This window comes from Triturus cristatus, chromosome 1_1 (assembly GCF_964204655.1).
Source record: "Triturus cristatus chromosome 1_1, aTriCri1.1, whole genome shotgun sequence".
Lineage (NCBI taxonomy): Eukaryota > Metazoa > Chordata > Amphibia > Caudata > Salamandridae > Triturus > Triturus cristatus.
This window is the reverse complement of record NC_140579.1, coordinates 365,189,388-365,215,847: the sequence shown is the minus strand read 5'-3', so window position 1 is coordinate 365,215,847 and position 26,460 is coordinate 365,189,388.

Here is a 26,460-nt window from a genome sequence, read left to right as displayed (position 1 = left end):
CGTGCAGGGGTTGGTGTTTCAGGGTTTAGGTCAGTGCGGTGGTGTTCAGGCAGTGTAGCGGGTCGTGCGGGGTGGTGTTTCAGGGTTTAGGGCAGTGCAGTGGTGTTAGGGCAGTGTAGGGGGTCGTGCAGGGGTAGTGTTTTGGGGTTTAGTGCAGTGGTGTTCAGGCCATGTAGGGGGTCATGCAGAGGGTGGTGTTTCAGGGTTTAGGGCAGTGCAGTGGTGTTCGTGCAGTGTAGGGGGTCATGCTGGGGGTGGTGTTTCAGAGCTTAGGGCAGTGCAGTGGTGTTCGGGCAGTGTAGGGGGTCATGCTGTGGATGCTTTTTCAGGGTTTAGGGCAGTGCAGTGGTGTTCGGACATTGTATGGGGTCGTGCTGGGGGTGCTGTTTCCGGGTTTAGGTTAGTGCAGTTGTGTTCGGGCAGTGTAGGGGGTCATGCTGAGGCAGGTGTTTCAGGGTTTAGGGCAGTGCAGTTGTGTTCAGGCAGTGTAGGGGGTCGTGCTGGGGGTGGTGTTTCAGGGTTTAGAGCAGTGGTGTTTGGGCAGTGTAGGGGGTTGTGCTGGGGGTAGTGTTTTAGGGTTTAGGGTAGTGCAGCGGTGTTTGTGTAGTGTAGGGGGTCGTGTTTTACGGTAGTCCAGTGGTATTCAGTTAGTGTAGGAGGTCATGTGGAGGGTATTGTTTTAGGGTTTAGTGCAGTGGCGTTTGGGTAGTGTAGGGGGTCGTGCTTGGGGGGGGGTTTTAGGGTTTAGGGCAGTGCAGTGGTGTTTGGGTAGTGTAGGGGTCGTGCTGGGGGTGGTGTTTTAGGGTTTAGGGCAGTGCAGTGGTGTTCGGTTGGAGTAAATAGGGTCATGCTGGGGGTGGTGTCTTAGGGTTTAAAGCAGTGCAGTGGTGTTCGGGCAGTGTAGGGGGTCGTGCGGGAGTGGTGTTTCAGGGTTTAGTGCAGTGGTGTTCGGGCAATGTAGGGGGTCGTGCTGGGGAAGGTGTTTCAGGTTTGAGGGCAGTGCAGTGGTGTTCGGGCAGTGCAGGGGGTCGTGCTGGGGGTGGTGTTTCAGGGTTTAGGGCAGTGGTGTTCGGGCAGTGTAGGGGGTCTTGCTGGGGATAGTGTTTCAGGGTTTAGGGCAGTGGTATTCGGGCAGTGTAGGGGGTCGTGCTGGGGCTGGTGTTTCAGGGTTTAGGGCAGTGGTGTTCGGGCAGTGTAGGGGGTCTTGCTGGGGATAGTGTTTCAGGGTTTAGGGCAGTGGTATTCGGGCAGTGTAGGGGGTCGTGCTGGGGCTGGTGTTTAAGGGTTTAGGGCAGTGCAGTGGTGTTCAGGCAGTGTAGAGGGTCATACAGGGGGTGGTGTTTCAGGGTATAGCGCAGTGCAGTGGTGTTCAGGCAGTGTATCTGGTCGTGCGGGGTGGTGTTTCAGGCTTTAGGGCAGTGCAGTGGTGTTAGGGCAGTGTAGGGGGTCGTGCAGGGGTAGTGTTTTGGGGTTTAGTGCAGTGGTGTTCAGGCCATGTAGGGGGTCATGCAGGGGGTGGTGTTTCAGGGTTTAGGGCAGTGCAGTGGTGTTCGGGCAGTGTAGGGGGTCATGCTGGGGGTGGTGTTTCAGAGCTTAGGGCAGTGCTGTGGTGTTCGGGCAGTGTAGGGGGTCATGCTGTGGATGCTTTTTTAGGGTTTAGGGCAGTGCAGTGGTGTTCGGACATTGTATGGGGTCGTGCTGGGGGTGCTGTTTCCGGGTTTAGGTTAGGGCAGTTGTGTTCGGGCAGTGTAGGGGGTCATGCTGAGGCAGGTGTTTCAGGGTTTAGGGCAGTGCAGTGGTGTTCAGGCAGTGTAGGGGGTCGTGCTGGGGGTGGTGTTTCAGGGTTTAGAGCAGTGGTGTTTGGGCAGTGTAGGGGGTTGTGCTGGGGGTAGTGTTTTAGGGTTTAGGGTAGTGCAGCGGTGTTTGTGTAGTATAGGGGGTCGTGTTTTACGGTAGTCCAGTGGTATTCGGTTAGTGTAGGAGGTCATGCGGGGGTATTGTTTTAGGGTTTAATGCAGTGGCGTTTGGGCAGTGTAGGGGGTTGTGCTGGGGGTAGTGTTTTAGGGTTTAGGGTAGTGCAGCGGTGTTTGTGTAGTATAGGGGGTCGTGTTTTACGGTAGTCCAGTGGTATTCGGTTAGTGTAGGGGGTCATGCTGGGGGTGGTGTTTTAGGGTTTAGGGCAGTGCAGTGGTGTTTTGGTAGTGTAGGGGTCGTGCTGGGGGTGGTGTTTTAGGATTCAGGGCAGTGCAGTGGTGTTTGGTTTGAGTAAATAGGGTCATGCTGGGGGTGGTGTTTTAGGGTTTAAAGCAGTGCAGTGGTGTTCGGGCAGTGTAGGGGGTCATGCGGGAGTGGTGTTTCAGGGTTTAGTGCAGTGGTGTTCGGGCAATGTAGGGGGTCGTGCTGGGGAAGGTGTTTCAGGTTTGAGGGCAGTGCAGTGGTGTTAGGGCAGTGTAGGGGGTCGTGCTGGGGGTGGTGTTTCAGGGTTCAGGGCAGAGCCGTGGTGTTTGCACAGTGTTGGGGTGTGTTGGGGTGGTGTTTCAGGGTTTAGGGCAGTGCAGTGGTGTTCGGGCAGTGTAGGGGGTCGTGCTGGGGGTGCTGTTTCAGGGTTTAGGGCAGTGCAGTGGTGTTCGGGTAGTGTAGGGGGTCGTGCAGGGGGTGGTGTTTCAGGGTTTAGGGCAGTGCAATGGTGTTTGGGCAGTGTATGGAGTCTTGCTGGGGGTGGTGGTTCAGGGTTTAGGGCAGTGCAGTGGTGTTCGGGCAGTGTAGGGGATCGTGCTTGGTATGGTGTTTCAGGGTTTAGGGCAGTGGTGTTCGGGCAGTGTAGGGGGTCTTGCTGGGGATGGTGTTTCAGGGTTTAGGGCAGTGCAGTGGTGTTCGGGCACTGTAGGGGTTGTGCTGGGGGTGATTTTTCAGAGTTTAGGGCAGAGCAGTGGTGTTGAGGTAGTGTAGGGGGTCTTGCTGGGGGTGGTGTTTCAGGGTTTAGGGTAGAGCAGTGGTGTTCGGGCAGAGTAGGGGGTCGTGCTGGGGTGGTGTTTCAGGGTTTAGGGCAGTGCAGTGGTGTTTGGGCTATGTAGGGGGTCGTGCTGGGGGTGGTGTTTTAGGGTTTAGGGCAGTGCAGTTGTGTTCGGGCAGTGTAGGAGGTTGTGCTGGGGGTAGTGTTTTAGGGTTTAGGGTAGTGCAGCAGTGTTTGTGTAGTGTAGAGGGTCATATTTTAGGGTATTGCAGTGGTATTTGGTTAGTGTAGGAGGTCATGCGGGGGGTAGTGTTTTAGGGTATCAGGGCAAGGCAGTGGTGGTTGGGTAGTGTAGGGGGTCGAGCAGGGGGTAGTGTTTAGGGTTCAGGGCAGTGCAGTGGTGTTTGGGAAGTGTAGGGGGCCGTGCTGGGCGTGGTGTTTTAGGGTTTAGGGCAGTGCAGTGGTTTTCGGGTAGTGTAGGGGTTCGTGCTGGGGTGGTGTTTTAGGGTTTAGGGCAGTGGTTTTCGGGTAGTGTAGGGGGTCATGCTGGGGTGCTGTTTCAGGGATTAGGGCAGTGCAGTTGTGTTTGGGTAGTGTAGGGGGTCGTGCTGGGGGTAGTGTTTCAGGGTTTAGGGCAGTGCAGTGGTGTTCGGGCAGTGTAGGGGGTCGTGCGGGGTTGGTGTTTCAGAGTTTAGTGCAGTGGTGTTCGGGAATTGTAGGGAGTCGTGCGGGGGTGGTGTTTACGGGTCTAGAGCAGTGCAGTGGTGTTTGGGCAGTGTAGGGGGTCGTGCAGGGGTGGTGTTTCAGGATTTAGGGCAGTGCAGTTGTGTTCGGGCAGTGTAGGGGGTCGTGCTGGGTGTGCTGTTTCAGGGTTTAGGGCAGTGCAGTGGTGTTCGGGCAGTGTAGGGGTTGTGCTGGGGGTGGTTTTTCAGGGTTTAGGGCAGAGCAGTGGTGTTCGGGCAGTGTAGGGGGTTATGCTGGGGGTGCTGTTTCAGGGTTTAGGGCACAGCAGTGGGGTTCGGGCAGAGTAGGGGGTCGTGCTGGGTTGGTGTTTCAGGGTTTAGGGCAGTGCAGTGGTGTTTGGGCAATGTAGGGGTCGTGCTGGGGGTGGTATTTCAGGGTTTAGGGCAGTGCAGTTGTATTTGGGCAGTGTAGGGGGTTGTGCTGGGGGTAGTGCTTTAGGGTTTAGGGTAGTGCAGCGGTGTTTGTGTAGTGTAGAGGGTCATGTTTTAGGGTATTGCAGTGGTATTTGGTTAGTGTAGGAGGTCATGCGGGGGATAGTGTTTTAGGGTATCGGGGCAGTGCAGTGGTGGTTGGGTAGTGTAGGGGGTCATGCAGGGGGTAGTGTTTTAGGGTTCAGGGCAGTGCAGTGTTGTTTGGGAAGTGTAGGGAGCCGTGCTGGGGGTGGTGTTTTAGGGTTTAGGGCAGTGGTTTTCGGGTAGTGTAGGGGGTCGTGCTGGGGTGGTGGTTTAGGGCAGTGCAGTGGTTTTCAGGTAGTGTAGGGGGTCGTGCTGGGGTGCTGTTTCAGGGTTTAGGGCAGTGCAGTTGTGTTCGGGCAGTGTAGGGGATTGTGCTGGGGGTGGTGTTTCGGGGTTTAGGGGAGTGCAGTGGTCGTGTAGTGCAGAGGGTCGTGCTGGTGGTAGTGCTTTAGGGTTTAGGGCATTGCAGTGGTTTTCGGGTAGTGTAGGGGTCGTGCTGGGGGTGGTGTTTCAGGGTTTAGGGCAGTGCAGTGGTGTTCTGGCAGTGTAGGGGGTGGTGCGGGGTTGGTGTTTCAGGGTTTAGTGCAGTGGTGTTCGGGCAGTGTAGGGAGTCATGCGGGGGTGGTGTTTACGGGTCTAGGGCAGTGCAGTGGTGTTCGGGCTGTGTAGGGGGTCGTGCAGGGGTGGTGTTTCATGGTTTAGGGCAGTGCAGTGGTGTTCGGGCAGTGTAGAGGGTCATGCTGGGGGTGGTGTTTCATGGTTTAGGGCAGTGCAGTGGTGTTCGGGCAGTGTAGGGGGTCGTGCTGGGGGTGCTGTTTCAGTGTTTAGGGCAGTGCAGTTGTGTTTGGGCAGTGTAGGGGGTCGTGCTGGGGGTGATTTTTCAGGGTTTAGGGCAGAGAAGTGGTGTTCGGGAAGTGTGGGAGTTGTGCTGCGGGTGGTGTTTCAGTGTTTAGGGCAGAGCAGTGGTGTTCGACCAGTGTAGGGGGTCGTGCTGGGGATGGAGTTTCAGGGTTTAGGGCAGTGGTGTTTGGGCAGTGTAGGGGGTCTTGCTGGGGGTGGTGTTTCAGGTTTTAAAGCAGTGCAGTGCTGTTCGGACAATGTAGGGGGTCGTGTTGGGACTGGTGTTTAAGGTTTTAGGGCAGTGCAGTGGTGTTCGGGCAGTGTAGAGGGTCGTGCTGGGGCTGGTGTTTCAGGGTTTAGGGTAGTGCAGTGTTGTTCGTGTAGTGCAGGGGGTCGTGCTGGTGGTAGTGCTTTAGGATTTAGGGTAGTTCAGTGATGTTTGTGTAGTGCAGGGGGTCATGCTTGGTGTAGATTTAGGGTTTAGGGTAGTGCAGTCGTGTTTGGTTAATGTAGTGGGTCGTGCTGGGGGTAGTATTTTAGGATTTAGGGTAGTGCAGTGGTGTTTGGTTAGTGTAGGGGTCGTGTTTTAGGATTTAGGGTCGTGCAGGAGGTGGTGTTTCAGGGTTTAGTGCAGTGGTGTTCGGGCAGTGTAGGGTGTTATGCTGGGGGTGCTGTTTCAGGGTTTAGGGCAGTGCAGTCGTGTTCAGGCAGTGTAGGGGGTTGTGCTGGGGGTGCTGTTTCAGGGTTTGGGGCAGTGCACTGGTGTTCAGGCAGTGTAGGGGTCGTGCAGGGGTGGTGTTTCAGGGTTTAGTGCAGTTGTGTTTGGGAAGTGTAGGGGGTCGTGCTGGGGGTGGTGTTTCAGGGTTTAGGGCTGTGCAGTGGGGTTTGGGCAGTGTAGGGTGTCATGCAGGGGTGGGATTTCAGGGTTTAGGGCAGTGCAGTGGTATTCGGGCAGTGTAGAGGGTCATACAGGGGGTGGTGTTTCAGGGTTTAGGGCAGTGCAGTGGTATGTGGGCAGTGTAGGGGGTCGTGCGGGAGTTGGTGTTTCAGGGTTTAGGGCAGTGCAGTGGTGTTCAGGCAGTGTAGCGGGTCGTGCAGGGTTGTGTTTCAGGGTTTAGGGCAGTGCAGTGGTGTTAGGGCAGTGTAGGGGGTCATGCTGGGGGTGGTGTTTCAAAGCTCAGTGCAGCGGTGTTTGTGTAGTGTAGGGGGTCGTGTTTTACGGTAGTCCGTTGGTATTTGGTTAGTGTAGGAGGTCATGCAGGGGGGTATTGTTTTAGGGTTTAGTGCAGTGGTGTTTGGGTAGTGTAGGGGGTCGTGCTGGGGGTGGTGTTTTAGGGTTTAGGGCAGTGCAGTGGTGTTTGGGTAGTGTAGGGGTCGTGCTGGGGGTGGTGTTTTAGGGTTTAGGGCAGTGCAGTGGTGTTCGGTTGGAGTAAATAGGGTCATGCTGGGGGTGGTGTTTTAGGGTTTAAGGCAGTGCAGTGGTGTTCGGGCAGTGTAGGGGGTCGTGCGGGAGTGGTGTTTCAGGGTTTAGTGCAGTGGTGTTCGGGCAATGTAGGGGGTCATGCTGGGGAAGGTGTTTCAGGGTTTAGGGCAGAGCAGTGGTGTTTGGGCAGTGTTGGGGTGTGTTGGGGTGGTGTTTCAGGGTTTAGGGCAGTGCAGTGGTATTCGGGCAGTGTAGGGGGTCGTGCTGGGGGTGCTGTTTCAGGGTTTAGGGCAGTGCAGTGGTGTTCGGGTAGTGTAGGGGGTCGTGCAGGGGGTGGTGTTTCAGGGTTTAGGGCAGTGCAATGTTGTTCGGGCAGTGTAGGGGGTCGTGCTGGGGGTGGAGTTTCAGGGTTTAGGGCAGTGTAGGGGATCGTGCTTGGGGTGGTGTTTCAGGGTTTAGGGCAGTGCAGTGGTGTTCGGGCAGTGTAGTGGGTCGTGCGGGGTTGGTGTTTCAGGGTTTAGTGCAGTGGTGTTCAGGCAGTGTAGCAGTCGTGCGGGTTGTGTTTCAGGGTTTAGGGCAGTGCAGTGGTGTTAGGGCAGTGTAGGGGGTCATGCTGGGGGTGGTGTTTCAGAGCTTAGGGCAGTGCAGTGGTGTTCGGGCAGTGTAGGGGGTCATGCTGTGGATGCTTTTTCAGGGTTTAGGGCAGTGCAGTGGTGTTCGGGCAGTGTAGTGGGTCGTGCGGGGTTGGTGTTTCAGGGTTTAGTGCAGTGGTGTTCGGGCAGTGTAGGGAGTCATGCGGGGGTGGTGTTTACGGGTCTAGGGCAGTGCAGTGGTGTTTGGGCAGTGTAGGGGGTCGTGCAGGGGTGGTGTTTCATGGTTTAGGGCAGTGCAGTGGTGTTCGGGCAGTGTAGAGGGTCGTGCTTGGGGTGGTGTTTCATGGTTTAGGGCAGTGCAGTGGTGTTCGGGCAGTGTAGGGGGTCGTGCTGGGGGTGCTGTATCAGGGTTTAGGGCAGTGCAGTTGTGTTTGGGCAGTGTAGGGGTTCGTGCTGGGGGTGATGTTTCAGGGTTTAGGGGAGAGCAGTGGTGTTCGGGCAGTGTGGGAGTTGTGCTGCGGGTGGTGTTTCAGTGTTTAGGGCAGAGCAGTGGTGTTCGTCCAGTGTAGGGGGTCGTGCTGGGGGTGGAGTTTCAGGGTTTAGGGCAGTGGTGTTTGGGCAGTGTAGGGGGTCTTGCTGGGGGTGGTGTTTCAGGTTTTAAAGCAGTGCAGTGGTGTTTGGACAATGTAGGGGGTGGTGTTGGGGCTGGTGTTTAAGGGTTTAGGGCAGTGCAGTGGTGTTCGGGCAGTGTAGAGGGTCGTGCTGGGGCTGGTGTTTCAGGGTTTAGGGTAGTGCAGTGATGTTTGTGTAGTGCAGGGGGTCATGCTTGGGGTAGATTTATGGTTTAGGGTAGTGCAGTCGTGTTTGGTTAATGTAGTGGGTCGTGCTGGGAGTAGTATTTTAGGGTTTAGGGTAGTGCAGTGGTGTTTGGTTAGTGTAGGGGGTAGTGTTTTAGGATTTAGGGTCATGCAGGAGGTGGTGTTTCAGGGTTTAGTGCAGAGGTGTTCGGGCAGTGTAGGGTGTCATGCTGGGGGTGCTGTTTCAGGGTTTAGGGCAGTGCAGTCGTGTTCGGGCAGTGTAGGGGGTTGTGCTGGGGGTGCTGTTTCAGGGTTTAGGGCAGTGCACCGGTGTTCGAGCAGTGTACGGGGTCATGCTGGGGGCGGTGTTTCAGGGTTTAGGGCAGTGCAGTGGTGTTCAGGCAGTGTAGGGGTCGTGCAGGGGTGGTGTTTCAGGGTTTAGTGCAGTTGTGTTTGGGAAGTGTAGGGGGTTGTGCGGGGGTGGTGTTTCAGGCTTTAGGGCTGTGCAGTGGGGTTTGGGCAGTGTAGGGTGTCATGCAGGGGTGGTGTTTCAGGGTTTAGGGCAGTGCAGTGGTGTTCGGGCAGTGTAGAGGGTCATACAGGGGTGGTGTTTCAGGGTTTAGGGCAGTGCAGTGGTGTGTGGGTAGTGTAGGGGGTCGTGCGGGGGTTGGTGTTTCAGGGTTTAGGGCAGTGCAGTGGTGTTAGGGCAGAGTAGGGGGTCATGCTGGGGGTGGTGTTTCAGAGCTTAGGGCAGTGCAGTGGTGTTCGGGCAGTGTAGGGGGTCATGCTGTGGATGCTTTTTCAGGGTTTAGAGCAGTGCAGTGGTGTTCGGACATTGTATGGGGTCTTGCTGGGGGTGCTGTTTCATGGTTTAGGTTAGTGCAGTTGTGTTTGGGCTGTGTAGGGGGTCGTTCTGAGGCAGGTGTTTCAGGGTTTAGGGCAGTGCAGTGGTGTTCAGGCAGTATAGGGGGTCGTGCTGGCTGTGGTGTTTCAGGGTTTAGAGCAGAGCAGTGGTGTTTGGGCAGTGTAGGGGGTTGTGCTGGGGGTAGTGTTTTAGGGTTTAGGGTAGTGCAGCGGTGTTTGTGTAGTGTAGGGGGTCGTGTTTTACGGTAGTCCAGTGGTATTCGGTTAGTGTAGGAGGTCATGCGGGGGGTATTGTTTTAGGGTTTAGTGCAGTGGTGTTTGGGTATTGTAGGGGGTCGTGCTGGGGGTGGTGTTTTAGGGTTTAGGGCAGTGCAGTGGTGTTTGGGTAGTGTAGGGGTCATGCTGGGGGTGGTTTTTTAGGGTTTAGGGCAGTGCAGTGGTGTTCGGTTGAAGTAAATAGGGTCATGCTGGTTGTGGTGTTTTAGGGTTTAGGGCAGTGCAGTGGTGTTCGGGTAGTGTAGGGGGTCGTGCAGGGGGTGGTGTTTCAGGGTTTAGGGCAGTGCAATGGTGTTCGGGCAGTGTAGGGAGTCTTGCTGGGGGTGGTGGTTCAGGGTTTAGGGCAGTGCAGTGGTTTTCGGGCAGTGTAGGGGATCGTGCTGGGTATGGTGTTTCAGGGTTTAGGGTAGTGGTGTTCGGGCAGTGTAGGGGTTCTTGCTGGGGATGGTGTTTCAGTGTTTAGGGCAGTGGTGTTCGGGCAGTCGTGCAGGGGGTGGTGTTTCAGGGTTTAGGGCAGTGGTGTTTGGGCAGTGTAGGGGGTCGTGCTTGGGGTGGTGTTTCAGGGTTTAGGGCAGTGCAGTGGTGTTCGGGCAGTGTAGTGGGTCGTGCTGGGTTGGTGTTTCAGGGTTTAGTGCAGTGGTGTTCGGGCAGTGTAGGGAGTCATGCGGGGGTGGTGTTTACGGGTCTAGGGCAGTGCAGTGGTGTTCGGGCAGTGTAGGGGGTCGTGCAGGGGTGGTGTTTCATGGTTTAGGGCAGTGCAGTGGTGTTCGGGCAGTGTAGAGGGTCGTGCTGGGGGTGGTGTTTCATGGTTTAGGGCAGTGCAGTGGTGTTCGGGCAGTGTAGGGGGTCGTGCTGGGGGTGCTGTATCAGGGTTTAGGGCAGTGCAGTTGTGTTTGGGCAGTGTAGGGGGTCGTGCTGGGGGTGATGTTTCAGGGTTTAGGGGAGAGCAGTGGTGTTCGGGCAGTGTGGGAGTTGTGCTGCGGGTGGTGTTTCAGTGTTTAGGGCAGAGCAGTGGTGTTCGACCAGTGTAGGGGGTCGTGCTGGGGGTGGAGTTTCAGGGTTTAGGGCAGTGGTGTTTGGGCAGTGTAGGGGGTCTTGCTGGGGGTGGTGTTTCAGGTTTTAAAGCAGTGCAGTGGTGTTTGGACAATGTAGGGGGTCGTGTTGGGGCTGGTGTTTAAGGGTTTAGGGCAGTGCAGTGGTGTTCGGGCAGTGTAGAGGGTCGTGCTGGGGCTGGTGTTTCAGGGTTTAGGGTAGTGCAGTGATGTTTGTGTAGTGCAGGGGGTCATGCTTGGGGTAGATTTATGGTTTAGGGTAGTGCAGTCGTGTTTGGTTAATGTAGTGGGTCGTGCTGGGAGTAGTATTTTAGGGTTTAGGGTAGTGCAGTGGTGTTTGGTTAGTGTAGGGGGTAGTGTTTTAGGATTTAGGGTCATGCAGGAGGTGGTGTTTCAGGGTTTAGTGCAGTGGTGTTCGGGCAGTGTAGGGTGTCATGCTGGGGGTGCTGTTTCAGGGTTTAGGGCAGTGCAGTTGTGTTCGGGCAGTGTAGGGGGTTGTGCTGGGGGTGCTGTTTCAGGGTTTGGGGCAGTGCACCGGTGTTCGAGCAGTGTAGGGGGTCATGCTGGGGGCGGTGTTTCAGGGTTTAGGGCAGTGCAGTGGTGTTCAGGCAGTGTAGGGGTCGTGCAGGGGTGGTGTTTCAGGGTTTAGTGCAGTTGTGTTTGGGAAGTGTAGGGGGTTGTGCGGGCGTGGTGTTTCAGGGTTTAGGGCTGTGCAGTGGGGTTTGGGCAGTGTAGGGTGTCATTCAGGGGTGGTGTTTCAGGGTTTAGGGCAGTGCAGTGGTGTTCGGGCAGTGTAGAGGGTCATACAGGGGTGGTGTTTCAGGGTTTAGGGCAGTGCAGTGGTGTGTGGGCAGTGTAGGGGGTCGTGCGGGGGTTGGTGTTTCAGGGTTTAGGGCAGTGTAGTGGTGTTCAGGCAGTAAAGCGGGTCGTGCGGGTTGTGTTTCAGGGTTTAGGGCAGTGCAGTGGTGTTAGGGCAGTGTAGGGGGTCATGCTGGGGGTGTTGTTTCAGAGCTTAGGGCAGTGCAGTGGTGTTCGGGCAGTGTAGGGGGTCATGCTGTGGATGCTTTTTCAGGGTTTAGGGCAGTGCAGTGGTGTTCGGACATTGTATGGGGTCTTGCTGGGGGTGCTGTTTCATGGTTTAGGTTGGTGCAGTTGTGTTTGGGCTGTGTAGGGGGTCGTTCTGAGGCAGGTGTTTCAGGGTTTAGGGCAGTGCAGTAGTGTTCAGGCAGTGTAGGGGGTCGTGCTGGCTGTGGTGTTTCAGGGTTTAGAGCAGAGCAGTGGTGTTTGGGCAGTGTAGGGGGTTGTGCTGGGGGTAGTGTTTTAGGGTTTAGGGTAGTGCAGCGGTGTTTGTGTAGTGTAGGGGGTCGTGTTTTACGGTAGTCCAGTGGTATTCGGTTAGTGTAGGAGGTCATGCCGGGGGTATTGTTTTAGGGTTTAGTGCAGTGGTGTTTGGGTAGTGTAGGGGGTCGTGCTGGGGGTGGTGTTTTAGGGTTTAGGGCAGTGCAGTGGTGTTTGGGTAGTGTAGGGGTCGTGCTGATTGTGGTGTTTTAGGGTTTAGGGCAGTGCAGTGGTGTTCGGTTGGAGTAAATAGGGTCATGCTGATTGTGGTGTTTTAGGGTTTAAGGCAGTGCAGTGGTGTTCGGGCAGTGTAGGGGGTCGTGCGGGAGTGGTGTTTCAGGGTTTAGTGCAGTGGTGTTCGGGCAATGTAGGGGGTCATGCTGGGGAAGGTGTTTCAGGTTTGAGGGCAGTGCAGTGGTGTTCGGGCAGTGTAGGGGGTCGAGCTGGGGGTGGTTTTTCAGGGTTTAGGGCAGAGCCGTGGTGTTTGGGCAGTGTTGGGGTGTGTTGGAGTGGTGTTTCAGGGATTAGGGCAGTGCAGTGGTGTTCGGGCAGTGTAGGGGGTCGTGCTGGGGGTGCTGTTTCAGGGTTTAGGGCAGTGCAGTGGTGTTCGGGTAGTGTAGGGGGTCGTGCAGGGGGTGGTGTTTCAGGGTTTAGGGCAGTGCAATGGTGTTCGGGCAGTGTAGGGAGTCTTGCTGGGGGTGGTGGTTCAGGGTTTAGGGCAGTGCAGTGGTGTTCGGGCAGTGTAGGGGATCGTGCTGGGTATGGTGTTTCAGGGTTTAGGATAGTGGTGTTCGGGCAGTGTAGGGGGTCTTGCTGGGGATGGTGTTTCAGTGTTTAGGGCAGTGGTGTTCGGGCAGTGTAGGGGGTCGTGCTGGGGCTCGTGTTTAAGGGTTTAGGGCAGTGCAGTGGTGTTCGGGCACTGTAGGGGTTGTGCTGGGGGTGGTTTTTCAGGGTTTAGGGCAGAGCAGTGGTGTTCGGGCAGAGTAGGGGGTCATGCTGGGGTGGTGTTTCAGGGTTTAGGGCAGTGCAGTGGTGTTTGGGCAATGTAGGGGGTCGTGCTGGGGGTGGTGCTTTAGGGTTTAGGGCAGTGCAGTTGTGTTCGGGCAGTGTAGGGGGTTGTGCTAGTGGTAGTGTTTTAGGGTTTAGGGTAGTGCAGCGGTGTTTGTGTAGTGTAGAGGGTCATGTTTTAGGGTATTGCAGTGGTATTTGGTTAGTGTAGGAGGTCATGCGGGGGGTAGTGTTTTAGGGTATCAGGGCAGTGCAGTGGTGGTTGGGTAGTGTAGGGGGTCGTGCAGGGGGTAGTGTTTTAGTGTTCAGGGCAGTGCAGTGGTGTTTGGGAAGTGTAGGGGGCCGTGCTGGGGGTGGTGTTTTAGGGTTTATGGCAGTGCAGTGGTTTTCGGGTAGTGTAGGGGGTCTTGCTGGGGTGGTGTTTTAGGGTTTAGGGCAGTGCAGTGGTTTTTGGGTAGTGTAGGGGGTCGTTCTGGGGTGCTGTTTCAGGGTTTAGGGCAGTGCAGTTGTGTTCGGGCAGTGTAGGGGGTTCTGCTGGGGGTGGTGTTTCGGGGTGTAGGGGACTGCAGTGGTGTTCGTGTAGTGCAGGTGGTCGTGCTGGTGGTAGTGCTTTAGGGTTTAGGGCAGTGTAGTGGTTTTCGGGTAGTGTAGGGGGTCGTGCTGGGGGTGGTGTTTCAGGGTTTAGGGCAGTGCAGTGGTGTTCGGGCAGTGTAGGGGGTCGTGCGGGGTTGGTGTTTCAGGGTTTAGTGCAGTGGTGTTCGGGCAGTGTAGGGAGTCATGCGGGGGTGGTGTTTACGGGTCTAGGGCAGTGCAGTGGTGTTCGGGGAGTATAGGGGGTCGTGCAGGGGTGGTGTTTCAGGATTTAGAGCAGTGCAGTGGTGTTCGGGCAGTGTAGAGGGTCGTCCTGGGGCTGGTGTTTCAGGGTTTAGGGTAGTGCAGTGATGTTTGTGTGGTACAGGGGGTCTTTCTTGGGGTAGATTTAGGGTTTAGGGTAGTGCAGTGGTGTATGGTTAATGTAGGGGGTCGTGCTGGGGGTAGTAATTTAGGGTTTAGGGTAGTGCAGTGGTGTTTGGTTAGTGTAGGGGTAGTGTTTTAGGATTTAGAGTTGTACAGGAGGTGGTGTTTCAGGGTTTAGTGCAGTGGTATTCGGGCAGTGTAGGGGGTCATGCTGGGGGTGCTGTTTCAGGGTTTAGTGCATTGCAGTGGTGTTTGGTCAGTGTAGGGGGTTGTGCTGGGGGTGCTGTTTTAGGGTTTAGGGCAGAGCAGTGGTGTTCGGGCAGTGTAGGGGGTTGTGGGGGGTGGTGTTTCAGGGTTTAGGGTAGTGCAGCGGTGTTTGCGTAGTGTAGGGGGTCAAGTTTTAGGGTAGTGCAGTGGTATTCAGTTAGGGTAGGGGGTCATGCGGGGGTGGTGTTTCAGGGTTAAATGCAGTGGTTTTCAGGCAGTGTAGGGGGTCATGCTGGAGCAGGTGTTTCAGGGTTTAGGGCAGAGCAGTGGTGTTTGGGCAGTGTAGCGGTTGTGCTGGGGGTGGTGTTTCAGGGTTTAAGGCAGAGCAGTGGTGTTCGGGCAGTGTAGGGGGTTGTGCTGGGTGTGGTGTTTCAGGTTTTAGGGCAGTGCATTTGTGTTCGGGCAATGTAGGGGATTTTCCTGGGGGTGGTGTTTCAGGGTTTAGGGCAGTGGTGTTCAGACAGTGTAGGGGCTTGTGCTGGGGAGGTGTTTCAGGGTTTAGTGCTGTGCAGTGGTGCTCAGGCAGTGTAGGGGGTCGTGTGGGGGGTGGTGTTTCAGGGTTTAGGGCTGTGAAATGGTGCTCGGGCAGTGTAGGGGGTCGTGCAGGGGGTGGTGTTTCAGGGTTTAGGGCAGTGCAGTGGTGTTCGAGCAGTGTAGGGGGTCGTGCTGGGGATGCTGCTTCAGGATTTAGGGCAGAGGAGTGGTGTTCGGGTAGAGTAGGGGGTCATGCTTGGGGTGGTGTTTAGGGTTTAGGGCAGTGCAGTGGTGTTCGGGCAGTGTAGGGTGTCATGTTGTGGGTGGTGTTTCAGGGTTTAGGGCAGTGCAGTGGTGTTCGGGCAGTGTAGGGGGTCGTGCAAGGGGTGGTGTTTCAGCGTTTAGGTCAGTGCAGTGGTGTTCGGGCAGTGTAGGGGATCTTGCTGGGGGTGGTGTTTCAGTGTTTAGGGCAGTGGTGTTTGGGCAGTGTAGGGGGGTCTTTCTGGGGGTGCTGTTTGACGGTTTAGGGCAGTGGTGATAGGGCAGTGTAGGGGGGTCTTGCTGGGGGTGCTGATCCAGGGTTTAAGGCAGTGCAGTTGTGCTCTGGCAATGTAGGGGGTCGTGCAGGGGTGGTGTTTCAGGGTTTAGGGCAGTGCAGTGGTGTTTGTGCAATGTAGGGAGTTGTGTTGGGGCTGTTTTTTAAGGATTTAGGGCAGTACAGTGGTGTTCGGGCAGTGTAGGGGGTCGTGCGGGATGGTGTTTCAGGGTTTAGTGCTGTGGTGTTTGCGCAGTGTAGGGAGTCATGCGGAGGTGGTGTTTCAGGGTTTAGGGCAGTGCAGTGGTGTTCGGGCAGTGTAGCGGGTCGTACAGGGTGGTGTTTCAGGGTTTAGGGCAGTGCAGTAGTGTTCAGGCAGTGTAGGGGTCGTGCAGGGGTGGTGTTTTGGGGTTTAGGGCAGTGCAGTGGTGTTCGGGCCATGTAGGGGGTCATGCAGGGGGTGGTGTTTCAGGGTTTAGGGCAGTGCAGTGGTGTTCGGGCAGTATAGGGGGTCGTGCTGGGGGTGGTGTTTCAGAGCTTAGGGCAGTGCAGTGGTGTTCGGGCAGTGTAGGGGTCAAGCTGGGGGTGCTGTTTCAGGGTTTAGGGCAGTGCAGTTGTGTTTGGGCAGTGTAGGGGGTCGTGCTGAGGCAGGTGTTTCAGGGTTTAGGGCAGTGCAGTTGTGTTCGGGCAGTGTAGGGGGTCGTGCTGGGGGTGGTGTTTCAGGGTTTAGAGCAGAGCAGTGGTGTTCGGGCAGTGTAGGGGGTCGTGCTGGGGTTAGTGTTTTAGGGTTTAGGGTAGTGTAGCGGGGTTTGTGTAGTGTAGGGGTCGTGTTTTAGGGTAGTGTAGTGGTATTCGGTTAGTGTAGGGGATCATGCGAAGTGTAGTGTTTTAGGGTTTAGGGCAGTGCAGTGTTGTATGGGTAGTGTAGGGGGTCATGCTGGGGGTGGTGTTTCAGGGTTTAGGGCAGTGCAGTGATGTTCAGGCAGTGTAGGGTTCGTGCAGGGGTCGTGTTTCAGGGTTTAGTGCAGTTGTGTTCGGGAAGTGTAGGGGGTCATGTGGGGGTGGTGTTTCAGGGTTTAGGGCAGTGCATTGGGGTTCGGGAATTGTAGGGGGTCGTGCAGGGGTGGTGTTTCAGGGTTTAGGGCAGTGCAGTTGTGTTCGGGCAGTTAAGAGGGTCATACAGGGGGTGGTATTCCAAGGTTTAGGGCAGTGCAGTCGTGTGCGGGCAGTGTAGGGAGTTGTGCGGGTGGTGGTGTTTCAGGGTTTAGGGCAGTGCAGTGGTGTTCGGGCAGTGTAGTGGGTCGTGCGGGGGTGGTGTTTTAGGGTTTAGGGCAGTGCAGTGGTGTTCAGGCAGTGTAGGGGGTCGTGCAGGGGTAGTCTTTTGGGGTTTAGGGCAGTGCAGTGGTGTTCGGGCCGTGTAGGGGGTCATGCAGGGGTTGGTGTTTCAGGGTTTAGGGCAGTGCAGTTTGGTTCGGGCAGTGTAGGGGGTCATGCTGGGGGTGGTGTTTCAGAGCTTAGGGTAGTGCAGTGGTGTTCGGGCAGTGTAGGGTTCAAGCAGGGGGTGCTGTTTCAGGGTTTAGGGCAGTGCAGTGGTGTTCGGACATTGTATGGGGTTGTGCTGAGGGTGCTGTTTTAGTGTTTAGGGCAGTGCAGTTGTGTTCGGGCAGTGTAGGGGGTCGTGCTGAGGCAGGTGTTTTAGGGATTAGGGCATTGCAGTGGTGCATGGGTAGTGTAGGGAGTCGTGCTGGGGGTGGTGTTCTAGGGTTTAGGGCAGTGCAGTGGTTTTTGGGTAGTGTAGGGGGTCATGCTGGGGGTGGTGTTTCAGGGTTTAGGGCAGTGCAGTGGTGTTCAGGCAGTGTAGGGTTCGTGCAGGGGTGGTGTTTCAGGGTTTAGAGCTGTTGTGTTCGGAAAGTTTAGGGGGTCGTGTGGGGGTGGTGTTTCAGGGTTTAGGGCAGTGCAGTGGGGTTCGGGCATTGTAGGGGGTCGTGCAGGGGTGGTGTTTCAGGGTTTAGGGCAGTGCAGTTGTGTTCGGGCAGTTAAGAGGGTCATACAGGGGGTGGTATTTCAGGGTTTAGGGCAGTGCAGTGGTGTTCGGGCAGTGTAGTGGGTCGTGCGGGGGTGGTGTTTCAGGGTTTAGGGCAGGGCAGTGCAGTGGTGTTCAGGGAGTGTAGGGGGTCGTGCAGGTGTAGTGTTTTGGGGTTTAGGGCAGTGCAGTGTTGTTTGGGCCGTGTAGGGGGTCATGCAGGGGGTGGTGTTTCAGGGTTTAGGGCAGTGCAGTGGTGTTCAGGCAGAGTAGGGCGTCGTGCTGGGGGTGGTGTTTCAGAGCTTAGGGTAGTGCAGTGGTGTTCGGGCAGTGTAGGGGTAAAGCTGGGGGTGCTGTTTCAGGGTTTAGGGCAGTGCAGTTGTGTTTGGACATTGTATGGGGTCGTGCTGAGGGTGCTGTTTCAGTGTTAAGGGCAGTGCAGTTGTGTTCGGGCAGTGTAGGGGGTCGTGCTGAGGCAGATGTTTTAGGGTTTAAGGCAGTGCAGTGGTGCATGGGTAGTGTAGGGAGTCGTGCTGGGGGTGGTGTTTTAGGGTTTAGGGCAGTGCAGTGGTTTTTGGGTAGTGTGGGGGGTCGTGCTGGGGGTGGTGTTTTAGGGTTTAGGGCAGTGCAGTGGTATTCGGGTAGTATATGGGGTCATGCTGGGGGTGGTGTTTCAGGGTTTAGGGCAGTGCAGTGGTGTTCGGGCAGTGTAGGGGGTCGAGCGGGAGTGGTGTTTCAGGGTTTAGGGCAGAGCCGTGGTGTTTGGGCAGTGTAGGGGTTGTGTTGGGGGTGGTGTTTCAGGGATTAGGGCAGAGCAGTGGTGTTCAGGCAGTGTAGGGGGTCGTCCTGGGGGTGGTGCTTCGGTTTTAGGGCAGAGCAGTGGTGTTTGGGCAGAGTAGTGGGTCGTGCTGGGGGTGGTGTTTCAGGGTTCAGTGCAGTGGTGTTCTGGGAATGTAGGGGGTCGTGATGGGGGTGGTGTTTCAGGATTTAGGGCAGTGCAGTTGTGTTCAGGCAGTGTAGGGGGTCTTGCTGTGGGTGGTGTTTCAGGGTTTAAGGCAGTGGTGTTCGGGCAGTGTAGGGGGTCATGCGGGGTGGTGTTTCAGGGTTTAGGGCTGTGCAGTGGTGTTCAGGCAGTGTAGGGGGTCGAGCGGGGGTAGTGTTTCAGGGATTAGTGCAGTTGTGTTCGGGAAGTGTAGAGGGTCATGCGGGGGTGGTGTTTCAGGGTTTAGTGCAGTGCAGTGATTTTCGGGCAGTGTAGGGGGTGGTGTTTCAGGGTTTAGGGCAATGCAGTGGTGTTCCGGCAGTGTAGGGGGTCTTGTTAGGGGTGGTGTTTCAGGGTTTAGGGCAGTTGTGTTTGGCCAGTGTAGGGGGTCTTGCTAGGGGTGGTGTTTCAGGGTTTAGGGCAGTGGTGTTCGGGCAGTGTAGGGGGTCATGCTGGGGTTGGTGTTTGAGGGTTTAAGGCAGTGCAGTGGTGTTCGGGAAGTGTATGCGGTCATGCTGGGGGTGGTGTTTTAGGGTATAGGGCAGTGCAGTGGTATTCGGGTAGTGTAGGGGGTCATGCTGGGGTTTTGTTTTAGGGATTAGGGCAGTGCAGTGGTGTTAGGGCAGTGTAAGGGGATCGTGCATGAGGTGGTGTTTCAGGGTTTAGAGCAGTGCAGTGCGGTTCGGGCAGTGTAGGGGGTCATGCAAGGGGGGCTGTTTCAAGGTTAAGGGCAGTGCAGTGGTGTTCGGGCAGTGTAGGGGGTTGTGCTGGGGGTGCTGTTTCAGTGTTTAGGGCAGTACAGTGGTATTCGGGCAGTGTAGGGGGTCATGCTGGGGGTGGTGTATCAGGGTTTAGGGCAGTGCAGTGGTGTTCAGGCAGTGTAGGGGGTCGTGAGGGGGTGGTGTTTCAGGGTTTAGTTCAGTTGTTTTTGGGAAGTGTAGGGGGTCGTGCGGGGGGTGGTGTTTTAGGGTTTAGGTCAGTGCAGTGGGGTTCAGGCAGTGTAGGGGGTCGTGCGGGGGGTGGCATTTCAGGGATTAGGGTTTAGTGCAGTGGTGTTTGGGCACTGTAGGGGGTCGTGCGGGGGTTGGTTTCATGGTTTAGTGCAGTGGTGTTCGGGCAGTGTAGGGGGTCGAGCTGGGGGTAGTGTTTTAGGGTTTAGGGTAGTGCAGCGGTGTTTGCGTAGTGTAGGGTGTCAAGTTTTAGGGTAGTGCAGTGGTATTCAGTTAGGGTAGGGGGTCATGCGGGGGTGGTGTTTCAGGGTTTAATGCAGTGGTTTTCAGGCAGTGTAGGGGGTCATGCTGGGGCAGGTGTTTCAGGGTTGAGGGCAGTGCAGTGGTGTTTGGGCAGTTTAGGGGGTTGTGCTGGGGGTGGTGTTTGAGGGTTTAGGGCAGAGCAGTGGTGTTTGGGCAGTGTAGCGGTTGTGCTGGGGGTGGTGTTTCAGGGTTTAGGGCAGAGCAGTGGTGTTCGGGCAGTGTAGGGGGTTGTGCTGGGGTGTTGTTTCAGGGTTTAGGGCAGTGGATTTGTGTTCGGGCAATGTAGGGGATTTTCCTGGGGGTGGTGTTTCAGGGTTTAGGGCAGTGGTGTTCGGACAGTGTAGGGGGTTGTGCTGGGGGAGGTGTTTCAGGGTTTATTGCTGTGCAGTGGTGTTCAGGCAGTGTAGGGGGTCGTGCGGGGGGTGGTGTTTCAGGGTTTAGGGCTGTGCAATGGTGCTCGGGCAGTGTAGGGGGTCGTGCAGGGGGTGGTGTTTCAGGGTTTAGGGCAGTTCAGTGGTGTTCGAGCAGTATAGGGGTCGTGCTGGGGATGCTGCTTCAGGGTTTAGGGCAGAGGAGTGGTGTTCGGGTAGAGTAGGGGGTCATGGTTGGGGTGGTGTTTAGGGTTTAGGGCAGTGCAGTGGTGTTCGGGCAGTGTAGGGTGTCGTGTTGTGGGTGGTGTTTCAGGGTTTAGGGCAGTGCAGTGGTGTTTGGGCAGTGTAGGGGGTCGTGCAAGGGGTGGTGTTTCAGCGTTTAGGTCAGTGCAGTGGTGTTCGGGCAGTGTAGGGGATCTTGCTGGGGGTGGTGTTTCAGCGTTTAGGGCAGTGGTGTTTGGGCAGTGTATGGGGGTCTTTCTTGGGGTGCTGTTTAAGGGTTTAGGACAGTGGTGTTAGGGCAGTGTAGGGGGGTCTTGCTGGGGGTGCTGATCCAGGGTTTAAGGCAGTGCAGTGGTTTTCGTGCAATGTAGGGGGTTGTGTTGGGTCTGGTGTTTAAGGATTTAGGGCAGTACAGTGGTGTTCAGGCAGTGTAGGGGGCCGTGCGGGGTGGTGTTTCAGGGTTTAGTGCTGTGGTGTTTGCGCAGTGTAGGGAGTCATGCGGGGGTGGTGTTTCAGGGTTTAGGGCAGGGCAGTGGTGTTCGGGCAGTGTAGCAGGTCGTACAGGGTGGTCTTTCAGGGTTTAGAGCAGTGCATTGGTGTTCAGGCAGTGTAGGGGTTGTGCAGGGGTGGTGTTTTGGGGTTTAGGGCAATGCAGTGGTATTCGGGCCGTGTAGGGGGTCATGCAGGGGGTGGTGTTTCAGGGTTTAGGGCAGTGCAGTGGTGTTTGGGCAGTATAGGGGTCAAGCTGGGAGTGCTGTTTCAGGGTTTAGGGCAGTGCAGCGGTGTTCGGGCCGTGTAGGGGTCATGCTGGGGGTATTGTTTCAGAGCTTAGGGCAGTGCAGTGGTGTTCGGGCAGTGTAAGGGTCAAGCTGGGGGTGCCCTTTCAGGGTTTAGGGCAGTGCCGTTGTGTTTGGGCAGTGTAGGGGGTCGTGCTGAGGCAGGTGTTTCAGGGTTTAGGGCAGTGCAGTAGTGTTCGGGCAGTGTAGGGGGTCATGCTGGGGGTGGTATTTCAGGGTTTAGAGCAGAGCAGTGGTGTTCGGGCAGTGTAGGGGGTCGTGCTGGGGTTAGTGTTTTAGGGTTTAGGGTAGTGTAGCGGGGTTTGTGTAGTGTAGGGGTCGTGTTTTAGGGTAGTGTAGTGGTATTCGGTTAGTGTATGGGATCATGCGAAGTGTAGTGTTTTAGGGTTTAGGGTAGTGCAGTGTTGTATGGGTAGTTTAGGGGTCATGCTGGGGGTGGTGTTTCAGGGTTTAGGGCAGTGCAGTGGTGTTCAGGCAGTGTAGGGTTCGTGCAGGGGTGGTGTTTCAGGGTTTAGTGCAGTTGTGTTCGGGAAGTGTAGGGGGTCGTGCGGGGGTGGTGTTTCTGGGTTTAGGGCAGTGCAGTGGGGTTCGGGCATTGTAGGGGGTCGTGCAGGGGTGGCGTTTCAGGGTTTAGGGCAGTGCAGTTGTGTTCAGGCAGTTAATAGGGTCATACAGGGGGTGGTATTTCAAGGTTTAGGGCAGTGCAGTCGTGTGCGGGCAGTGTAGGGAGTTGTGCGGGTGGTGGTGTTTCAGGGTTTAGGGCAGTGCAGTGGTGTTTGGGCAGTGTAGTGGGTCGTGCGGGGGTGGTGTTTCAGGGTTTAGGGCAGTGCAGTGGTGTTCAGGCAGTGTAGGGGGTCATGTAGGGGTAGTGTTTTGGGGTTTAGGGCAGTGCAGTGGTGTTCGGGCCGTGTAGGGGGTCATGCAGGGGTTGGTGTTTCAGGGTTTAGGGCAGTGCAGTGGTTTTTGGGTAGTGTGGGGGGTCGTGCTGGGGTGGTGTTTTAGGGTTTAGGGCAGTGCAGTGGTGTTCGTGTAGTATATGGGGTCATGCTGGGAGTGGTGGTTTAGGGCAGAGCCGTTGTGTTTGGGTAGTGTAGGGGTTGTGTTGGGGGTGGTGTTTCAGGGATTAGGGCAGAGCAGTGGTGTTTGGGCAGAGTAGTGGGTCGTGGTGTTTCAGAGTTCAGTGCAGTGGTGTTCGGGGAATGTAGGGGGTCGTTATGGGGGTGGTGTTTCAGGTTTTAGGGCAGTGCAGCTGTGTTCGGGCAGTGTAGGGGATCTTGCTGTGGGTGGTGTTTCAGGGTTTAAGGCAGTGGTGTTCGGGCAGTGTAGGGGGTCGTGCTCAGGGAGTTGTTTCAGGGTTTAGGGCTGTGCAGTGGTGTTCAGGCAGTATAGGGGGTCATGCGGGGGTGGTGTTTCAGGGTTTAGTGCAGTTGTGTTCGTGAAGTGTAGGGGGTCATGCGGGGGTGGTGTTAAAGGGTTTAGGGCAGTGCAGTGGTGTTCAGGCAGTGTAGGGGGTCGAGCGGGGGAAGTGTTTCAGGGTTTAGTGCAGTTGTGTTTGGGAAGTGTAGAGGGTCGTGCGGGGGGTGGTGTCTCAGGGTTTAATGCTGTGCAGTGGTGTTCAGGCAGTGTAGTGGGTGGTGTTTCAGGGTTTAGGGCAATGCCGTGGTGTTCCGGCAGTGTAGGGGTCTTGTTAGGGGTGGTGTTTCAGGGTTTAGGGCAGTGGTGTTCGGGCAGTGTAGGGGGTCTTGCTAGGGGTGGTGTTTCAGGGTTTAGGGCAGTGCAGTGGTGTTCGGGCAGTGTAGGGGGATGTACAGGGGTGGTGTTTCAGGGTTTAGGGCAGTGCAGTGGTGTTTGGGCAGTGTATGGGGTCATGCGGGGGCGGTGTTTCAGGGTTTAGTGCAATGGTGTTCGGGCAGTGTAGGGGGTCTTACGGGGAGTGGTGTTTCAGGGTTTAGTGCAGTGGTGTTCGGGCAGTGTAGGGGGTCGTGCTGGGGCAGGTGTTTCAGGTTTGAGGGCAGTGCAGTGTTGTTCGGGCAGTGTAGGGGGTCGTGCTGGGGGTGGTGTTTCAGAGTTTAGGGCAGAGCAGTGGTGTTCGGGCAGTGTAGGGGGTCATGCTGGGGGTGGTATTTCAGGGTTAAGAGCAGAGCAGTGGTGTTCAGGCAGTGTAGGGGGTCATGCTGGGGGTAGTGTTTTAGGGTTTAGGGTAGTGCAGCGGTGTTTGTGTAGTGTAGTGGTAGTGTTTTAGGGCAGTGCAGTGGTATTCAGTTAGTGTAGGGGTCATGCGAAGTGTAGTGTTTTAGGGTTTAGGGCAGTGCAGTGTTGTATGGGTAGTTTAGGGGGTCATGCTGGGGGTGGTGTTTCAGGGTTTAGGGCAGTGCAGTGGTGTTCAGGCAGTGTAGGGTTCGTGCAGGGGTGGTGTTTCAGGGTTTAGTGCAGTTGTGTTCGGGAAGTGTAGGGGGTCGTGCGGGGGTGGTGTTTCTGGGTTTAGGGCAGTGCAGTGGGGTTCGGGCATTGTAGGGGGTCGTGCAGGGGTGGTGTTTCAGGGTTTAGGGCAGTGCAGTTGTGTTCGGGCAGTTAATAGGGTCATACAGGGGGTGGTATTTCAAGGTTTAGGGCAGTGCAGTTGTGTGCGGGCAGTGTAGGGAGTTGTGCGGGTGGTGGTGTTTCAGGGTTTAGGGCAGTGCAGTGGTGTTTGGGCAGTGTAGTGGGTCGTGCGGGGGTGGTGTTTCAGGGTTTAGGGCAGTGCAGTGGTGTTCATGCAGTGTAGGGGGTCATGTAGGGGTAGTGTTTTGGGGTTTAGGGCAGTGCAGTGGTGTTCGGGCCGTGTAGGGGGTCATGCAGGGGTTGGTGTTTCAGGGTTTAGGGCAATGCAGTGGTTTTTGGGTAGTGTGGGGGGTCGTGCTGGGGTGGTGTTTTAGGGTTTAGGGCAGTGCAGTGGTGTTCGTGTAGTATATGGGGTCATGCTGGGACTGGTGGTTTAGGGCAGAGCCGTTGTGTTTGGGTAGTGTAGGGGTTGTGTTGGGGGTGGTGTTTCAGGGATTAGGGCAGAGCAGTGGTGTTTGGGCAGAGTAGTGGGTCGTGCTGGGGGTGGTGTTTCAGAGTTCAGTGCAGTGGTGTTCGGGGAATGTAGGGGGTCGTGATGGGGGTGGTGTTTCAGGTTTTAGGGCAGTGCAGCTGTGTTCGGGCAGTGTAGGGGGTCTTGCTGTGGGTGGTGTTTCAGGGTTTAAGGCAGAGCAGTGGTGTTTGGGCAGTGTAGGGGTTGTGTTGGGGGTGGTGTTTCAGGGTTTAGGGCAGAGCAATGGTGTTCGGGCATTGTAGGGGGTCGTGCAGGGGTGGTGTTTCAGGGTTTAGGGCAGTGCAGTTGTGTTCGGGCAGTTAATAGGGTCATACAGGGGGTGGTATTTCAAGGTTTAGGGCAGTGCAGTTGTGTGCGGGCAGTGTAGGGAGTTGTGCGGGTGGTGGTGTTTCAGGGTTTAGGGCAGTGCAGTGGTGTTTGGGCAGCGTAGTGGGTCGTGCGGGGGTGGTGTTTCAGGGTTTAGGGCAGTGCAGTGGTGTTCATGCAGTGTAGGGGGTCATGTAGGGGTAGTGTTTTGGGGTTTAGGGCAGTGCAGTGGTGTTCGGGCCGTGTAGGGGGTCATGCAGGGGTTGGTGTTTCAGGGTTTAGGGCAATGCAGTGGTTTTTGGGTAGTGTGGGGGGTCGTGCTGGGGTGGTGTTTTAGGGTTTAGGGCAGTGCAGTGGTGTTCGTGTAGTATATGGGGTCATGCTGGGACTGGTGGTTTAGGGCAGAGCCGTTGTGTTTGGGTAGTGTAGGGGTTGTGTTGGGGGTGGTGTTTCAGGGATTAGGGCAGAGCAGTGGTGTTTGGGCAGAGTAGTGGGTCGTGCTGGGGGTGGTGTTTCAGAGTTCAGTGCAGTGGTGTTCGGGGAATGTAGGGGGTCGTGATGGGGGTGGTGTTTCAGGTTTTAGGGCAGTGCAGCTGTGTTCGGGCAGTGTAGGGGGTCTTGCTGTGGGTGGTGTTTCAGGGTTTAAGGCAGAGCAGTGGTGTTTGGGCAGTGTAGGGGTTGTGTTGGGGGTGGTGTTTCAGGGTTTAGGGCAGAGCAATGGTGTTCGGGCAGTGTAGGGGGTCATGCTGGGGGTGGTGTTTCAGGGTTTAGGGCAGAGCAGTGGTGTTTGGGCAGTGTAGGGGGTCGTGCTGGGGGTAGTGTTTTAGGGTTTAGGGTAGTGCAGCGGTGTTTGTGTAGTGTAGGGGTTGTGTTTTAGGGCAGTGCAGGGGTATTCAGTTAGTGTAGGGGGTCATGCGAAGTGTAGTGTTTTAGGGTTTAGGGCAGTGCAGTGTTGTATGGGTAGTTTAGGGGGTCATGCTGGGGGTGGTGTTTCAGGGTTTAGGGCAGTGCAGTGGTGTTCAGGCAGTGTAGGGTTCGTGCAGGGGTGGTGTTTCAGGGTTTATTGCAGTTGTGTTCGGGAAGTGTAGGGGGTCGTGCGGGGGTGGTGTTTCTGGGTTTAGGGCAGTGCAGTGGGGTTCGGGCATTGTAGGGGGTCGTGCAGGGGTGGTGTTTCAGGGTTTAGGGCAGTGCAGTTGTGTTCGGGCAGTTAATAGGGTCATACAGGGGGTGGTATTTCAAGGTTTAGGGCAGTGCAGTCGTGTGCGGGCAGTGTAGGGACTTGTGCGGGTGGTGGTGTTTCAGGGTTTAGGGCAGTGCAGTGGTGTTCGGGCAGTGTAGTGGGTCGTGCGGGGGTGGTGTTTCAGGGTTTAGGGCAGTGCAGTGGTGTTCAGGCAGTGTAGGGGGTCATGTAGGGGTAGTGTTTTGGGGTTTAGGGCAGTGCAGTGGTGTTCGGGCCGTGTAAGGGGTCATGCAGGGGTTGGTGTTTCAGGGTTTAGGGCAGTGCAGTGGTTTTTGGGTAGTGTGGGGGGTCGTGCTGGGGTGGTGTTTTAGGGTTTAAGGCAGTGCAGTGGTGTTCGTGTAGTATATGGGGTCATGCTGGGAGTGGTGGTTTAGGGCAGAGCCGTTGTGTTTGGGTAGTGTAGGGGTTGTGTTGGGGGTGGTGTTTCAGGGATTAGGGCGAAGCAGTGGTGTTTGGGCAGAGTAGTGGGTCGTGCTGGGGGTGGTGTTTCAGAGTTCAGTGCAGTGGTGTTCGGGGAATGTAGGTGGTCGTGATGGGGGTGGTGTTTCAGGTTTTAGGGCAGTGCAGCTGTGTTCGGGCAGTGTAGGGGGTCTTGCTGTGGGTGGTGTTTCAGGGTTTAAGGCAGAGCAGTGGTGTTTGGGCAGTGAAGGGGTTGTGTTGGGGGTGGTGTTTCAGGGTTTAGGGCAGAGCAGTGGTGTTCGGGCAGTGTAGGGGGTCATGCTGGGGGTGGTGTTTCAGGGTTTAGGGCAGAGCAGTGGTGTTCGGGCAGTGTAGGGGGTCGTGCTGGGGGTAGTGTTTTAGGGTTTAGGGTAGTGCAGCGGTGTTTGTGTAGTGTAGGGGTCGTGTTTTAGGGCAGTGCAGTGGTATTCAGTTAGTGTAGGGGGTCATGCAAAGTGTAGTGTTTTAGGGTTTAGGGCAGTGCAGTGTTGTATGGGTAGTTTAGGGGGTCATGCTGGGGGTGGTGTTTCAGGGTTTAGGGCAGTGCAGTGGTGTTCAGGCAGTGTAGGGTTCGTGCAGGGGTGGTGTTTCAGGGTTTAGTGCAGTTGTGTTCGGGAAGTGTAGGGGGTCGTGCGGGGGTGGTGTTTCTGGGTTTAGGGCAGTGCAGTGGGGTTCGGGCATTGTAGGGGGTCGTGCAGGGGTGGTGTTTCAGGGTTTAGGGCAGCGCAGTTGTGTTCGGGCAGTTAATAGGGTCATACAGGGGGTGGTATTTCAAGGTTTAGGGCAGTGCAGTCGTGTGCGGGCAGTGTAGGGAGTTGTGCGGGTGGTGGTGTTTCAGGGTTTAGGGCAGTGCAGTGGTGTTTGGGCAGTGTAGTGGGTCGTGCGGGGGTGGTGTTTCAGGGTTTAGGGCAGTGCAGTGGTGTTCAGGCAGTGTAGGGGGTCGTGCGGGGGTGGTGTTTCAGGGTTTAGGGCAGTGCAGTGGTGTTCAGGCAGTGTAGGGGGTCATGTAGGGGTAGTGTTTTGGGGTTTAGGGCAGTGCAGTGGTGTTCGGGCCGTGTAAGGGGTCATGCAGGGGTTGGTGTTTCAGGGTTTAGGGCAGTGCAGTGGTTTTTGGGTAGTGTGGGGGGTCGTGCTGGGGTGGTGTTTTAGGGTTTAGGGCAGTGCAGTGGTGTTCGTGTA